Below are 13,194 nucleotides of genomic sequence, written 5' to 3'. Positions count from 1 at the left end.
ATGTTCATATGTTATCCATGAACCTCATCTAACCCTACATCCATTAAACTCCTGACCACCCAACTTTCCTTCCAGGTCACCATATTAGCTGATATTGTGAAGGACTCCCTCTCAAGTACTGTCCCCTTCCCTTTCAAAATTACCATCATCACCCCTACTCAAAGAAAATACCATTGAACCCCTCTGTTCTTGCAAACTCTTCTTTGGCCTCCTTGTCTCGAGAGACAATGGGTAAGCGCCTAGAGGTGGTCAGTGGTGTGTGGAGCAGCGCCTGGAGTGGCTATAAAGGCCAATTCTAGAGTGACAGGCTCTTCCATGGGTGCTGCAGAAAAATTTGTTTGTCGGGGCTGTTACACAGTTCGCTCTCTCCTTGCGCCTCTGTCTTTTTTCCTGCCAACTGCTAAGTCTCTTCGACTCGCCACACTTTAGCCCCGCCTTTATGGCTGCCCGCCAGCTCTGGCGAACGCTGGCAACTGACTCCCACGACTTGCAAACTACTGCCCTACTAATCTCTCCTTTGCTCTCCAAAGTCCTTAAACATGTTGTGGCCTCCCAGATCTATGTCGATCTTTTCTGCAATGTCATGCTTGAATGTCTCCAATCAGGTTTCTGGCTCTGCTCCTGCACTGAAATGAATCAAAGTAGAAAATTACACCTTCTGTGACCATGACCATGATGTGCCACCTTTGTTGCCCTTCTTGACCTTGCGTGGCCTTTCTCTTTATCTTTTAAATCTCCTCCAGCCCGACAATTCTTCGAGAACTTTCCTTCCATTCTGGCTCTTATGCACTCCTGCCCTGACAACTCCCTTCACCCATGCCTTCAGCCATCTATGCCCGAAACTCTGATATTTCATCCCTAAATCTCTTCATCTCTCCACCTCTCTCCTCTTTGTTAAGACCCTCCTTGAAATCTACCTCTCTGATCAGCCATCCTAATATTTCTTTCTTTGGCTGGGTGTTAATTTTTGTCTGATTATGCTACTATGAAGCGCCTTGGGATGTTTTCTTAGATTAAAGATGATATATAAATGTAAGTAGTTGTCGTAGGAAAGTTCTTTTTTCTTTTGGGCCTCCTTATCTCGAGAGACAATGGATACGCGCCTGGAGGTGGTCAGTGGTTTGTGAAGCAGCGCCTGGAGTGGCTATAAAGGCCAATTCTGTAGTGACAGGCTCTTCCACAGGTGCTGCAGAGAAATTTGTTTGTTGGGGCTGTTGCACAGTTGGCTCTCCCCTTGCGCCTCTGTCTTTTTTCCTGCCAACTACTAAGTCTCTTCGACTCGCCACAATTTAGCCCTGTCTTTATGGCTGCCCGCCAGCTCTGGCGAATGCTGGCAACTGACTCCCACGACTTGTGATCAATGTCACACAATTTCATGTCGCGTTTGCAGACGTCTTTATAACGGAGACATGGACGGCCGGTGGGTCTGATACCAGTGGCGAGCTCGCTGTACAATGTGTCTTTGGGGATCCTGCCATCTTCCATGCGGCTCACATGGCCAAGCCATCTCAAGCGCCGCTGACTCAGTAGTGTGTATAAGCTGGGGATGTTGGCCGCTTCAAGGACTTCTGTGTTGGAGATATAGTCCTGCCACCTGATGCCAAGTATTCTCCGAAGGCAGCGAAGATGGAATGAATTGAGACGTCGCTCTTGGCTGGCATACGTTGTCCAGGCCTCGCTGCCGTAGAGCAAGGTACTGAGGACACAGGCCTGATATACTCGGACTTTTGTGTTCCGTGTCAGTGCGCCATTTTCCCACACTCTCTTGGCCAGTCTGAACATAGCAGTGGAAGCCTTACCCATGCGCTTGTTGATTTCTGCATCTAGAGACAGGTTACTGGTGATAGTTGAGCCTAGGTAGGTGAACTCTTGAACCACTTTAGGAAAGTACTTATAATTTTATTGTTACAATTCAGATTATTGGAAAGTTCAGTTTCTTAGGCAGATCAGCATCTCCTATGATTCTAAAGATTTACCTTAATATAAGCCATGACTCAGTTGGTGGCACCCTCGCCTCTTAGTCAAAAGGTTGTGGGTTCAAGACCCACTCCAGGACTTGAGTGCAGCAATCTAGGTTGACACTCCAGTACAGTATTGAGGAAGTACTGCACTTTCAGAGGTGCTGTCTTTCAGATAAAGATAAACTGAGGTTCTGTCTGCTTGCCCAAGTGGATATTAAAGATCCTATGGCACTATTTTGATGAGCAGGGGAGTTATCCCCAGTGTCCTGGCCAATATTTATCGCCCAATCAACATCACAAAAACAGATAACCTATCATTATTGGATTGCTGTTTGTGGGAGTTTGCTGTGTGCAAATGGGCGGCACAGTGGCGCAGTGGTTAGCACTGCAGCCTCACAGCTCCAGCGACCCGGGTTCAATTCTGGGTACTGCCTGTGTGGAGTTTGCAAGTTCTCCCTGTGTCTGCGTGGGTTTCCTCCGGGTGCTCCGGTTTCCTCCCACATGCCAAAGACTTGTGGGTTGATAGGTAAATTGGCCATTATAAATTGTCCCTAGTATAGGTAGGTGGTAGGGAAATATAGGGATAGGTGGGGATGTGGTAGGAATATGGAATTAGTGTAGGATTAGTATATAAATGGGTGGTTGATGGTCGGCACAGACTCGGTGGGCCGAAGGGCCTGTTTCAGTGCTGTATCTCTAAAAATTGTCTGCTGCATTGACTCGACTTCAAAAGTATTTAATTGGCTGGAAAAATCTTTGGGATGTCTGGTTGTCATGAAAGGCGCTATATAAATGCAAGTCCTTCTTTTTCTTTCTTTGGAATTAAAAATTAGAAAGAAAGAGCTTGCATTTAGATAGGAGCAAATTTTCCTATCATGGTGCATCACATCACCTGTGCATAGTCCATAGAGGAAAATCAGGCAGTGAGGATTGTTCGCCCATGAGGGGAGATTAGCTGACTTTCTGTCCATGCTATCCATTGGTTTACAAACTAAATTTTTCTCTAATCAAGTGTATATTTAATCAGGAGAATCAAGTGACAACATGTGCTATAATCCAGTAATTGGTGTACAAAGCAAAGTTTCTCTGTTACAATCCCTGGGTCTCTCTTTCAGTTGCCTAGACATTGGTCAGAAAAAGTGCATCTGGGCTGTATGAGTCACGAGCTCCGCTTATGGAAATAGCCAGTGATACTGCACCCGAGAAAATATCTAGCATACAACCCAAAAGTGTGACAGTGCACTGCTTTGCTCTATGCTCCTGTCTTATCTCATTTTTGTGTCCATATATACATTCATTCTTGGGACATAGGCATCGCTGACAAAAGTTAGCATTTGTTGGCCATCCGTAGTTGCCCTGGGAAGAGGGTGGAGGTCCGCCTTCATGAATCAGTGCTGTCCATGTGATGAAGGAGTTCCCACCATGCTATTGGGTAACGGGTTCCAGAATTTTGACCTAGTGACGATGAAGGAACATCGATGTATGTCCAATTCAGGATGTTCAAAGGCAGGTGAACTGGTGGTACAGGAAATTCCAAACTTATTATAACATTTTTTTTCTGGGCTTGCAAGGCAAAATTCAATGCAAGATGGAAAAAATTCTATCCAATCAGTCAACTGTGATTTTAAAAAAAATTTGGCCACTGATGTTGAAAAATGTGAAAGGCTGACTTCTGGACACTGTGATGAACTTCAATTGTTTTTGGCACCTGAATTGTATATCAAATAGCTTGGCTCTAATATGAAACTGCCAGCTCATATTGCATTAACATTTCAAAACCATCAGGAAATCTCTGATACAATTGATTTGTAAATATGGACTAACGACAGCACTGTGGGGAGCTGACCGGCACATTCCCTCAAAACTGACAGCTGTTCTCTAGACAACTTTGTATCTTATCTCACTTCCCCACCACACAAAGACAAAGGAATTCCTTTCAGAAAGCAGTTGACAGAGCTTTAAATTCACAACATATTGTCCAAAATGCAACGTCATATCAAACACAAGCCATGAGACTTATGGTTTGGAATTAAGTAGGGGGCTCTCCTTCCAGCGCAAATACTATATAAAGATGCATCTTGGTGATGTCCATGTTTTAGTCCAGGTCTTTCAGTCTTCATTCACAAGTAACCAGCATCTTATCTTAACCAGCAGCGAACCCATAACAACCATTCCTCAGCAAATATTTAAAAAAAAAATAAAACTCTGCCCTTCTCCGACTGACACAGAGGCTGCTGGAAGTGTTACACGGCAGCAGGGTTCTGAAGTCCACCCCAGCCCTTTTCTCACTGCAAGATTCCAGGCGGGCCAAGTGATTTGCAAGCTTATTTCAATGACGTTGACTCTGGGAGTTGGCTGGGATCAAGGAGAGGGTAGAGGTACACCCTGCTGTGCCGCCTGTTGCACTTTCACTGGTGTTTTGATCAAGTGAAACACAAAGGTTCACATCTTCATGAAATTTGGAAACATCAACTGATATTTTGTCAGAAAGCAATTAGAAAATTTTTGTACATCAAACATCGTTGCTAATAGATCACACAATCACCTTAATCTGTATATAGAAATTAGTTTGAAGGTGGCCTTTTAAAATTTATTAATGGGATGTGAATGTTGGTGGCAAAGCCAGCATTTATTACCCACCCCTAATTGCCCTTAAGGTGGCTTCTTAAATCACTGCAGTCCATGTGGTGTAGGTACACACATAATGTTATTAGAAAGAGAGTTCCAGAATTTTGACCCAGTGACAGTGAAGGATCAGTGAAATATTTCCAAGTCAGAATTGTGTGTGAATCGGAGAGGTGGTCTTCCCATGTGCCTGCTGCCATTGTGCTTCTAGGTGGTAGAGGTCATGGGTTTGGGAGGTGCCTTGGTGAATTGCTGCAGTGCGTCTTGTCGATGCTGCACACTGGAGCCACTGTGCGCTGGTGGTGGAGGGAGTGAATGCTGAAGGTGATGGATGGGGTGCCGATGAAGAGGGCTGCTTTGTCCTGGATGCTGTTGCACATCTTGAGTGTTCTTGGAGCTGCATTCATCCAGGAAAGTGGAGAACATTCCATCACACTCATAACTTGTGCCTTGTAGATAGTGGAAAGGCTTTGGGAGGCAGGAGGTGAGTTATTCATTGCAGAATTCCCAGTCTCTGGCGTGCTCTTGTAGCCACAGTATTTATATGGCTGGTCCAGTTAAATTTCTGGTCAATGGTGACCCCCAAGGATGTTGATGGTGAGGGATTCATCAATCGTAATGTCCTTGAATGTCAAGCGGAGATGGTTAGACACTCCCTTGTTGGAAATGGTCATTGCATGGCACTTGTGTAGCACAAACATTACCTGCCACTTATCAGCCCAAATCTGAATGTTGTCCAGGTCTTGCCGCATGTGGGCACGGACTGCTTCAGTATCTGAGGCGTTGCAACTTGAACTGAACGCTGTGCAATCATCAGCAACAATATCTACTCTGAACTTATGTTGAACTGAAGGTCATTGATGAAGCAGCTGAAGATGGTTGGGCCTAGGATACTGCCCTGCAGGGATGCCCTGGAGCTAAGATGATTCGCCTCCAGCAACCACAACCATCTTCCTTTGTGTTAGGTGTGATTCCAGCCAGTGGAGAGTTTTCCCCCTGATTCCCATTGATCTCAATTTTACTAGAGCTCCTTGATGGCAAGGGCAGTCAGTCTCACCTCACCTCTTGAATTCAGCTCTTTTGTTCATGTTTGGACCAAAGCTGTAATGAGATCTGGAGTGAAGTGGTCCTGGTGGAAACCAAACTGAGCATCAGTGATCAGGTTATCGGTGAGTAAGTGCTGCTTGATAACACTGTCAACGGCACCTTGCGTCATTTTGCTGATGACTGAGAGTAGACTGATGGGGCGTAATCAGCGGATTGGATTTGTCCTTTTTGTGGACAGGACACACTTGGGCAATTTTCCACATTGCCGGGTAGCTGCTGACGTTGCAGATGTAGTGGAATAACTTGGCTAGTGGCATGTTTAGTTCTGATGCACAAGTCTTCAGCTGACATGTCATTCGGCCTCATAGCCTTTGTTGTATCAGTGCATTCAGACATTTCTTGATATCACATGGAGTGAATCAAATTGGCTGAAGACGGGTTTCTGTAATTGTGAGGATCTCAGGAGGAGGCCGAGATGGATCATCCACTTGGCACTTCTGGCTGAAGATGGTTGCAAATGCTTCAGCCTTGTCTTTTGCACTCACATGTTGGGCTCCCCCAGCATTGAGGAGTTGCAACTGGAGAGTGGTTAGTTGTTTAATTGTCCACCACTATTCACGACTGGATATGGCAGGACTGCAGAGCTTTGTTCTGGTTTGTGGGATTGCTTAAAGTTCTGTTTTCACTGTCTAGCATGCATGTCGACCTGTGCTGTAGCTTCTCCAGGTGGGTACCTCATTTTTAGGTATATTTGGTGCTACTCTTGGCATGGGCTTCGACACTCCATGAACCAGAATTGGTCCCCTGGCTTGATGGTAATGGTAGAGTGAGGGATGTGCCAGGCCATGAGGTTACAGATTATGGAATGGCCTTTCTACTTAAATACTGGAAATGCCATTTATACAGGGAAAGTTCCAAAGTGTCACCATATTTAGCTATGAATTGTGTGATAAAATGCACCTCATTCATTCATTCTCAATTAATCCACAAATAATTTGCCGCATAGCAATTTCTGTCCAGAGACTCAATATCAGATTGAAAAGGTGCCTGATTAAAGATGACAGTTAAACTGTGGACATTCTAACCCGTGAATAAACTATTTAACATTTCTCACATTTAGTACATGACTAATTAACATTGAAAAGCTGTCATTCCTGTCATAAATGTTTTCTGAAATTTGAGAGAACATTTCCAATGCATAAATTTCAAAGTACCAGTGAGTCTTTACATCTGAAGATGAACTCTAAGCATCCTTGTTGCTGTTGGCAACAGAGGAGACAAATAAGCTCACTGTTTGGTTGATTTACACGCAGAAGCTTCGGGTGATAGGAGTGTAATTTAGCTGACTCCGATCTAGGTTTTACTTTCACTCCCATTCTGCTCAATCTGATGACATTTTAAAATATTCTTACAATTCCTTTTTTAAAAAATTCTAAGTGAAACAAATGAAAGTCCATAACATATGAAGCTGGTAGCTTAGTGTATGAATACTTATCTCAGAATCCAAAGATCTGAGTCCCACAAGTGCCTACACACAGAAGGCAATGAATGATAAAAGGCCATTTACCTCATCAAATCACACCATGAATTCACGTTGAAGCACAATGCTTGAAGGGAGAACCCTTGCTCCCAAAGCATATCTTCACAATATATGTCTGTACTTACACCTTCACTATTGGAACATGGAGAGTTATTTTACATAGATGAAAGTTCTAGAGTCTAACCTGCCCAGGAGCTATCATGTTCAATGCTATCATTGAACTTCTGTGCTTTGACATATCCCTACAACCTTCAACCTCAGTTCTAACCAGGTATTCATCAAGCTTGTTTCAAAAGTATTAAGATCAGTTGTTTGACTTATATGAAATGTTCTTGCGATACACCTCTGTACTCAACTAGTCTTGTTAATAGCTTCCTATTAGAATGTTTATTGAATGGTCAATAACCGTACCTGATGCCTTTTATTTCTGTCTGTTCAGCACCTCTTCATCATGTACACATTTCATGTTTTGCGTTCTTGTGCATGTATCTTGCATTTATATATCTGCATTGTTTTGGATGTTTTTAAATATTTCAACACACAAATTATTTGGAAAAGAGTTATGTTTAAATGTGTGCGTGTTTTTTTAAAGCAGAGTGCAATTACACAAGTTTTAAAAAAAACACCGAGATAAAAGAGTCAGGCATTGAGCAGGTGGCTGGGTATTGAAGTTGTTTCCCCAAAGACTGAAAACAATAAGCAATTTGTTAGCCTGCCTCAGTAATTGATAATCGCCTCATAGCTGAATATTAAAAAAGCATTCCCTCTAATGTGCTCAAGTATTTTTCTTCATTCATGGTGTTAAATGACCTGGTTTACAATTTCCAAATTCCAGTTGTACTTTCTGTTTAAATATTTGGATAATGTTTGCTGTCTTCTTATTTTCAAATATAACTGCTGTTGGATTTAGTTGTATTTGTATTATTAGCATTATAGGGCATTCTAGAGAAAGTCTTAGACTCTCTTTCTTTGGCCTCCTTATCTCGAGAGACAATGGGTAAGCGCCTGGAGGTGGTCAGTGGTGTGTGGAGCAGCGCCTGGAGTGGCTATAAAGGCCAATTCTAGAGTGACAGGCTCTTCCACAGGTGCTGCAGAAAAATTTGTTTGTCGGGGCTGTTACACAGTTGGCTCTCCCCTTGCGCTTTTGTCTTTTTTCCTGCGAACTGCGAAGTCTCCTCGACTCGCCACACTTTAGCCCTGCCTTTATGGCTGCCCACCAGCTCTGACGAACGCTGGCAACTGACTCCCACGACTTGTGATCAATGTCACAGGACTTCATGTCACGTTTGCAGACGTCTTTAAAGCGGAGACATGGACGGCCGGTGGGTCTGATACCAGTGGCGAGCTCGCTGTACAATGTGTCTTTGGGGATCCTGCCATCTTCCATGTGGCTCACATGGCCAAGCCATCTCAAGCGCCGCTGACTCAGTAGTGTGTATAAGCTGGGGATGTTGGCCGCCTCGAGGACTTCTGTGTTGGAGATACGGTCCTGCCACCTGATGCCAAGTATTCTCCGGAGGCAGCGAAGATGGAATGAATTGAGACGTCGCTCTTGGCTGACATACGTTGTCCAGGCCTCGCTGCCATAGAGCAAGGTACTGAGGACACAGGCCTGATACACTCGGACTTTTGTGTTCCGTGTCAGTGCGCCATTTTCCCACACTCTCTTGGCCAGTCTGGACGTAGCAGTGGAAGTCTTTCCCATGCGCTTGTTGATTTCTGCATCTAGAGACAGGTTACTGGTGATAGTTGAGCCTAGGTAGGTGAACTCTTGAACCACTTCCAGAACGTGGTCGCCAATATTGATGGATGGAGCATTTCTGACGTCCTGCCCCATGATGTTCGTTTTCTTGAGGCTGATGGTTAGGCCAAATTCATTGCAGGCAGCCGCAAACCTGTCGATGAGACTCTGCAGGCACTCTTCAGTGTGAGATGTTAAAGCAGCATCGTCAGCAAAGAGGAGTTCCCTGATGAGGACTTTCCGTACTTTGGACTTCGCTCTTAGATGGGCAAGGTTGAACAACCTGCCATCTGATCTTGTGTGGAGGAAAGGTCCTTCTTCTGAAGACTTGAACGCATGTGAGAGCAGCAGGGGGAAGAAAATCCCAAACAGTGTGGGTGCGAGAACACAGCCCTGTTTCACGCCACTCAGGATAGGAAAGGGGTCTGATGAGGAGCCGCCATGTTGAATTGTGCCTTTCATATTGTCATGGAATGAGGTGATGATATTTAGTAGCTTTGGTGGACATCTGATCTTTTCCAGTAGTCTGAAGAGACCACGTCTGCTGACGAGGTCAAAGGCTTTGGTGAGATCAATGAAAGCAATGTAGAGGGGCATTTGTTGTTCGCGGCATTTCTCCTGTATCTGACGAAGGGAGAACAGCATGTCAATGGTCGATCTCTCTGCATGAAAGCCACACTGTGCCTCAGGGTAGAAGCGCTCGGCCAGCTTCTGGAGCCTGTTTAGAGCGACTCGGGCAAAGACTTTCCCCGCTATGCTGAGCAGGGAGATTCCACGGTAGTTGTTGCAGTCACCGTGGGGGTCACCTTTGTTTTTATAGAGGGTGATGATACTGGCATCGCGCATGTCCTGAGGTACTGCTCCCTCGTCCCAGCACAGGCATAGCAGTTCATGTAGTGCTGAGAGTATAGCAGGCTTGGCACTCTTGATTATTTCAGGGGTAATGCTGTCCTTCCCAGGGGCTTTTCCGCTGGCTAGAGAATCAATAGCATCACTGAGTTCCGATTTTGTTGGCTGTATGTCCAGCTCATCCATGACTGGTAGAGGCTGGGCTGCATTGAGGGCAGTCTCAGTGACAACATTCTCCCTGGAGTACAGTTCTAGGTAGTGCTCAACCCAGCGTTCCATTTGTTTGCATTGGTCAGTGATTATGTCCCCTGATTTAGATTTGACGGGGGCGATCTTGATGGTTGGCCCAAGAGCTCTCTTAATGCCATCATCCATTCCTCTGATGTTTCCGGTGTCTGAGGCCAGCTGAATATGACTGCATAGGTGTTGCCAGTAGTCGTTTGCGCAGCGCCTGGCTGTTCTTTGTGCAGTGCTTCTGGCTGCTTTAAGTGCTACGGATGTTAACTCGCTGGGGGCTTTCTTGTAGTTCAACAGTGCAATGCGCTTAGCGGCTATGACAGGTTCCAGCTCTTCATTATGAGATTGAAACCAGTTTGCATTTCTCTTCACACTTTTGCCGTAGGTGCTCAAAGCTGACTCATAGATGGCGTCTCTGATGTGGGCCCACTTGGTCTCAGCATCCCCTGTGGGAGTGTTTTGAAGGGTTGTTACAAGTGAATTTAGAAATTTTTGTAACAGCTGTGGATGAGAAATTCTGCTCGTGTTGATGCGCGGGTGGCCCTTCTGCTTGGAATGATGCAACTTCTTTGGTCTGAGTCTAACCTTGCTGCACACCAGGGAGTGGTCGGTGTCGCAGTCCGCACTGTGGAAGCTGCGTGTGATTTGAACACTGTTTAAGGAGGCTCGCCTTGTGACGATGAGGTCTAGCTGGTGCCAATGACGCGATCTTGGGTGCCTCCATGAAATCTGGTGACAGGGTTTAGTGTGAAAGAACGAGTTGGTGATGCAGAGGTTATGATCGGTACACAACTCAAGCAGTTTCTGCCCGTTCTCATTCATCCTTCCAACGCCATAGCGCCCAAGGCAGGAGGGCCATGAGTCATGGTCGGCCCCAACCCTGGCATTAAAGTCCTCTGGTAAAGGTTAATTAACAACTTTTTATTATTTAACGTTACTTTATACATTCTCCACAAGCCATCTAAGCCAGCATCCTTCATCCTGCTATACCACCTTCTTCTCAAGCCTATCTCATTTGACTGTTGCATCATCACTCGTACAGTGGGAGGAGTCTTTCTCACTGTCTTTGGTATTAACCCTTTACAGCCTTATATGACAGCTCCTCTCAAGTCTTTATTCAACATTTTTCCAAATATATATATATATATATATATTTAATACTTCTCTACTAGTCTTGAGTCTTCAATCCTGGCATTAATTGTTGAGGCAATACTAAAAGCTGTGTTCTAAACTTCCTTCCCATTAATAATTCTGCTGATGGTAATCCACTCAACAGTGGCATTGGCTTTCACCTAGGTTTCTAAAGGAGATAGCTTCAGATATATGGATTTTCCAAAATTCCTTAGATTCGGGAATGGTCCCATCAGATCGGAAGTTGGCAAATGTTACACTGCTTTTCAAGAAAGGAGGGAGAGAGAAAACAGAGAACTATAGGCCAGTTAGCCTAACATCAGTCATTGGGAAAATGCTGGAATCTATTATTAAGGAAGTCTTAATGCACTTAGAGAAGCAGAGTATGATTATAACAAGTCAACATGGGCTGGATTTCACCACCACCCCCCCGACCACCGCTCCCGACATCGGATTTCATGGCATGCAAGTACAACAAGCAATTAGGAAGGCTTGTATTGCAAGGGGATTGGAGTACAGGAATAAGGAAGTATTGCTACAATTGTACAGGGTTTTGGTGAGACTGCATTTGGAATACTGTGTGCAGTTTTGGTCTCCACATTTAAGAAAGGATATACTTGCATGGGAGGCAGTACTGCGAAGGTTCACTAGATTGGTCCCTGGGATGAGGGCGTTGTCCTATGATGAAAGACGGAGTAAATTGGACCTGTATTCTCTGGAATTTAGATAAATGAGAGGTGATCTCATTGAAACATATAAGATTCTAAAGGGGCTGGATAGGGTAGACACTAAGAGATTATTTCTGCTGGGTGGGGAATCCAAAACACGGGGGCACAGTCTCAGGTTAAGGGGCCGATCATTTAGGACTGAGATGAGGAGAAATTACTTCACTCAAAGGTTGTGAATCTTTGGAATTCTCTACCCCAGAGGGTTGTGGATGCTCCATCATTGAATACATTTAAGGCTGGGATAGACAGATTTTTGGTCTCTCAGGGAATCAAGGGGAATGGCGAGCGAGCGGCAAAGTGGAATTGAATCCTAAGATCAGCCACGATCTTTTTGAATGGTGGAGCAGGCTCGATGGGCCATATGGTCTACTCCTGCTCCTATTTCTTGTGTTCTTGTGACAAACTAGGATTGAGGTAGGAAGATCATCATTTTTCTTGAGTAATGATTTTATGCTTCTCACACCTCGTTCTGCCTCGTCATTGGACTGTGGATACCTTGATGAGCTCGTAAGATGCTGAAAACCCATCTTCATGACAAACTGGGTAAAACATTAGTTCATGAACTGTGGACCGTTGTCTGATATTTCATTCAGAATTCCATGTGTCGCGAAAATATCAGTAAGTGTTCTAGTAACTACCTTGGTGGTTGTAGAATGTAATCATTGGACTTCTTTCCCCTGGAAAAGTAGTGGATAATGATGATATATGACTTCCCACCAAACATGAATAAATCCATGCCTAAACTTTGCCAAGGTCCAGTTGGAAATTGGGTAGTCAACAGCGGTTCGCGCTGTTCTGGCCTCTGTATCAGGTATGTCTGACAGTTGTTGATTCTGGTCTCGATATCCTTAGATATCCCAGGCCACCATACCAAAGATTGTGCCCTCGCTCTGCATTTGATTATACCCGAATGGCCTTGGTGTAATCGATCTAAGATATCCAATCTCTTTGAAGTAGGAATAACAATTCTGTCATAAACTAATAAGTGTGTTGTGAGTATGACTCTATGTCCCATATGAAATTCTTGTCTTCCTGTGAAAGATGATCTATGGTTGCCCTCGGTAATATATCAGCTGATGACTGGAAGAAATTATTTACCTTTGTTTGCTTCACTACCTTTTCAAACAACTGCAGTTCCAAGCATGCATTCCTGCTCAGTAAAGAAAGTCCTTGATTGTATAAGATGTATAAGGTCTCTACCAGCTGTCTTCCTTTATGCTGAAGAGTTGCTTGGAGTTTACCTTTTACCCACAGTTATGTCCTGTCTGGACCATGCAACTGTATATCTGTCAGTTGCAGGTTATGTCTCTTCACCCAAGGCTCTTGGTCAGACAA

Source organism: Heterodontus francisci, chromosome 2 (assembly GCF_036365525.1).
Source record: "Heterodontus francisci isolate sHetFra1 chromosome 2, sHetFra1.hap1, whole genome shotgun sequence".
NCBI classification, from domain to species: domain Eukaryota; kingdom Metazoa; phylum Chordata; class Chondrichthyes; order Heterodontiformes; family Heterodontidae; genus Heterodontus; species Heterodontus francisci.
Note: the sequence above shows the minus strand (reverse complement) of the source record.